Below are 5906 nucleotides of genomic sequence, written 5' to 3' on the forward strand. Positions count from 1 at the left end.
TTTTTTCATTATATTTTGAATCGTACGAGGTAAATAACAAATGTGCGTTAAGGCTTTAGAATGTCTACGCGTTATGTGTGTATTTCGTAAGATAATATAAATTCATTGACATCACGCGTTAAACGTGACCGCAGCAATAATAAACACGAGAAGAAATTGGCTACCCATTGCGGAAGTGTAGGTGATGTTAAAAACAAACAGCCGAAAATCCGAAAAAGGTTGCGTTTTAAAAATGTAAGAAATGCGAGCATTTTAAACGGCAGAGGGGTTATAATATAGTTAAGCCGAGTCGACGCGTTATTGCGCGGCAGCTGATGGTCCACAGCCACTTAACACTCTTATTTTCAATTTTCCCACGGTTCAGATTGATGCGTGGCAGCCTATAGCTGGTTCTCGATAAACAACGCAAATATTATATAGTGTACGCAGCATGAACAGTAAGTCATTATCTAATACATTTTTGATATTTTGTTTTGTTTTTTTAGCCATTGTTAATGATGTTTTGACAGTGTCTATGCGTATTTATTATATTATATAACGTTTAGCGCATTTGGAATGTGTAAAAAAACATCAGAAACAAACATCTAGGCGGTTAGGTACTATTGTACTATTGTCTATTGTATATATTATGCCAACAATTTGTTTCGTTTTATGACATGGTTATTAATTTTATTCAGAGGTTGGCGAGTTAATGAAAATTATTGGCTTAAGTTAATTAAGACATGTAAACATTCAGAAGTCAAGTTATATATGAGTTGATACTTTGATAGTTGACAAACAGTATGTAATTTGAATTTTAGTAACGAAAAAATATACAATGAAGTTTAAAAGAAGTTAATTCTTTTTTAATACCATCTGTTCTAGGGGTGCTATTTTAATGAAAACTCTGGGAGTTATGAAGCTTCTTTTTTTTCAATTTGTCTTATGGCTGTGGATTACACGATGAGCAACTTTACCATAAAAAACAATTTTTAATTAGATAGTTAATGCCAAACTTTTGATTTTATTTAGCAATATATTGTATATTAAGGTACACGAAAATATTAGAGTAGAAATTCGATCGTTGACATCATAATAGGTATATGTTTTGCTATGATAGCAATACGATAATACTATATATACGTATACTATATAAAAATAGAATATATGAATAATATATAATCATATTATAATTTATTATTGCCCATAAAATGCTATTTTTATCCAATGTAACATTACTAAATTACAGTTATATGAATATCATTACATTTTGGTATAGGTATTAGTTCAAAACATCTTTTGGTGGCAGTATGGAGGAATTTGTAGATCATAAATTATAGTAGAAGAATATAGTTTTTATCACAGTTATCCAAAAATAGTTTTTGATACACGAATTTAAATAAACCTTATTTATTAGACGCGCACCCGCGTAGTTTAATGTTTTTGTATAATACATTTTGTAAATCATAAAATTTATTTAATATCACCACATAGTCACGAGAAAATTCCAAATACACCACTGATGTCTTCAACTTGTCAAAGAAATTAACTTAATTTGACAAGGCATATTAATGCTTTTTTTTCCTTTTTCATTTTTGGTCCTTGGTTGATTCAGTTTAATGTTCAGCATGATTGCATAAAGTAACCTTGAACGCTTCCATGCCAATATAGATAGAATCTTCTTTCGCGTACATACAGCGTGATATATATATACCACACAGCACACGCATTAGCACATACACCTGGATGAGTTTATAGTATATTTTGTTTTTATTATTACAATGTACATATGTAGGTACGTGAATTCATGAGCAATTATTAAAAACAAATTGCAGATATATTCAAATACTTTTAGAAAATATATTTTTTCTCCGCTAATTTACGTCAGAGTTAGAATGGCTAGATGCCATATCGTCTATAAATAGTTAACACATCATCATATTAAATATGGAAAAAATTATTGTATTATAAGATGATAAATAATAATTGTATGGACTATAGTAACAATGTTATGCAAATATAATAATTGACTTTGACACAATTTTTTTAAACTATTTTTCGGTTTTGGAAAACAGTAGTTTTAACTTTTAATTATAAAAAAAAAAAAATAGAAAAATATGTAAAAAGGTATTAGCTTGCCTTGCAATGACTGCCTATATTACTCGTCTAACGTTGGAAATAATCGAAAAGATTTTGCATGTAGATTAGCCCTAGAACAAGACACGCGTTTATATGATTTATGACATTAAAACGTTCAATTTATTTTCACGTAATCGTGTATGTACCTACTCGTATATTGTATATAAGCTATTGAAATCATGTAGATCTTAGATGTATACGAGTTTACGGGGTGGCATGCAGGATGCAGCCACTATAATATAAGTTATTGAACGTCATTTTTAAGTGTATATAATATTATAAAGCAAACGTATATAGGATAGCAAATCTGAATAATAGTATCGGCTGAATTGAAACATGAGTCATGACAACGTATATGGTGTATTTCATATAGATTATAAATACAATATTAAACATTAAAAAACGATTAGGAATCTCAATAAAGCCGATGAGGTACAAGGCATAATATGCTATTTATGGGTACCTACTACCTATTTTAATGTTTCTTGTGATATCATTTTACCATATTTTTTCAATTCAGATTTAAAAATAAAAACACGCGCTTTGTTTAATTAAAAATTGAATGAAATAGAATAAACAATTTATGAAATTCATATTATGCTACAACAATAATAATTGTTATAACTTACAAGTAGGTATAGAATACAAATATAGTTTTAGTATTTATATAAAGGAGATTATTAAGGGAATTTTTGATTAGTAAATAATTATATTTTTAGATTGATCGATAAAAATAAGTAAAAATCAGTAAAAATAAATCAATAAATCGTGTTCAATAAAAATATTTATTATCTTATTTATTTCATGACTAAACGCAATTTTATTTTTTTTTTATCTTTTGAGTTGTGTTAGATCTATTATTACTAATTTTGGTAGATTGGATAGGTATTTTATTTATAAATTATCTTTGTTGAGACGGTCCATTAACCTTATCGTTAGTAAATAGTAACAGTGCTTGGTAAGTTATTCGGAACTTACTAGACTTGTTAGTACAATTATTAATTGTACTTATCCATTAGTATTAGTTATTAAATTAAGTAATTAGATATTAAAATATGATTAGTATTAATAAGTTATTGAATTAATTATTAGTGATATTACTAAATGAATTAAAATACGTATGTCGTATAGGTATATTTATATTTTTTACTGTGGATAAAGTACTGTAAGTTCAGTAATTATAAATGAATCAAGCAAATATAAATTATAATTGTATTATAGTAATGTTATATTTAATATAATGTGTTCTTTGCTTAAAATATTATATTGTTCATTTTTTATTTTAAGGAAAGTTTTTCATTGATAATAATAATTATTATTTTAGTCAAAATGTATAATTGCTTCTTAACAAAAATGTACACTCTTCAATACATGTATAAGAAATCATTGTACATTTTTTTATTAGTGTACAATCACAAAATACGTTTATACTTTCATGTTATTGTGATATATAAGTATATAATTTAATATTGACGACTACCTATACATTTATATAAATATTATTTTACAATTATCGCACTTTATACTTTACCATAAGTTATAACATTATTTAATTTATTCGGTTTGTCAGCGTACCTATAACATCTCTTTTGGCTATATAATTTATATTTTACAATTAAATTAGGTATTTACATAAATTTAAAAATATAATTTTGACTATAATAATATGTTGTTATCGTGGTAATAAATATACGAATAAGTATCCGTAAATTGGGAAATCGAGTTAGTTACTACTCGGTGTTTACAGGTTGAATTCAATGATTCTACATTGCAATAAATGTTCAATAAAATTATTATGACATTAGTTAAAAATATGAATCAAGTTATATTACCATAATATTGTTTCATTACTTTGCTACGATATGTAATAAAAATATCCATATTTACTTGAAATAGGTAAAGAACGATCTTAAATAATGATTTTGAAACAATTTTATACATTTGGCCTAATTTTAAGGTAGGTAGGGAATGCATTTATTATTTATAAATTTTATCGTTTTACTAGGTATACTGTATGGTCTGTATGTGTACATAATATACAAACAGGAGTTGAAGTTAAATTTCTAGAGGTTTTGACAATTTTACGCCGAAATTACATTTGAATAATACGAGTATGTTGTATTTTCCAGATGCACCCTGTATATTTATATATATTTATATAATATATAAATATATGTTATTTTGGTTGTTTTTCGGTACTCGATAAAATTCTTCAAATACCATGTTCAATAGGTACCTATATTGTTTGAGAAATACTAATGCCATGATTGTAATATTTTATTTTCAAATTGAACGATTTGTTGTTGGCAAATTATTTACTATACATTTATTACTATTAGTAGTAAAAACATACTGAATATATAGAGAGGAACTTAAGTGTACATATTCATTATCTTGTTAATAATTAAATAATGTATTATATTTTTATATAGTTACCCCAATAATATAATATGTTTACAGGTATCAATTTTTTGTAACGAATGTATCTACCTTCTGTATTTAAGGTATTAAGTATAAGGTTTTAGGTATTACTGTACACAGTCTACACTATTATAAATATACAAGTATATTATTGCTTATCGTATTTTACATATTATCATACTGTTCGGCGATTTTACTATATATGGTTTCACAATAGTAATATGTATATATATATACATGAATATTATGCACACGGTCTTATATATAATAAAAGATCAAATAAAATATTCATAAAATATGTATTTTTTACTGTTACAAAAACGGCCGTTTAAAAATAATAATAATGCGTACATCAAAATATATGAAACACTAACTTTTTTAGTTGTCTCGAAAAATAAAAATTATTATTTAACGTTTATTTTAAAGAGTTGTGTTACTCACCTACAGCGAACAAATCTATTAAGTTTTAATGTTTTATTAAAAAAAAAAAACAAAAAGAATAATATAATATTATCTTATTAGAAAAATGATTCTGACTTCTGAGATGAACTCTATTTACTATGGATGTTTATGAATAGGTAGTTTTAGAGTTTTAAATGCTCGTAAAAAAAAATTACGAGTACATCTTTTTTTCTTAATTTATTGTCATAGGTAACTATTTTAGAATACGACGTGTATAATTTTGTATTCATGTTTAACCATTTAATATTTAAATTTATAGTTTTATTAAAATAAAACTTATTTTATCTAAAATGTGTCTTGAAAAAAAAATGTATACAGTGAATTTTAGTTTTACGTTGTATCGCGTGTTATGTAAAATATCAAAAACCACTAGATATATTTCATATTTCGATAATAATAATTTTTTAGTCGAGATGTATAATATATATAATATGATACGTGTTTTGTACCTAAAATGTTTTGTTTTATCAGGAAAAAAATATTATGAATTCTAGAATAAATGCTTTGAACTTGAACCTCAATCATTGTCTAGGTCTAGCAGTGTTAACCTTGCTATAGTATTCGGTTTTGTTGGTATTTTTATTTTTTTCTTTACTACGATTGTAACACAATTATTTATAATTTTCATCTGGGCTTGCATGGTACATATTACAATGAAAGAAAAAGTGATGACTTGTTAGGTATGTACGTAAAAAAAAAAAAACAAAAAAACAGAAATAACCCAAACGTCTTGTGTATATCACAACTACCATTGATGACTCGGTCATCAAAGCGCTACTACACGGTCCCTTGACCTTCGGTTTCCCCCTCCGCCCCCTAAGTCCATCCCACCACCGACGACCGTTCCATATCCACTCGTTTTGGCGTACCTATCTGCGTACCGGTTGTGTACCTATACGCTACCT

This window comes from Rhopalosiphum padi, chromosome 1 (genome assembly GCF_020882245.1).
Source record: "Rhopalosiphum padi isolate XX-2018 chromosome 1, ASM2088224v1, whole genome shotgun sequence".
In the NCBI taxonomy this organism is placed as follows: domain Eukaryota; kingdom Metazoa; phylum Arthropoda; class Insecta; order Hemiptera; family Aphididae; genus Rhopalosiphum; species Rhopalosiphum padi.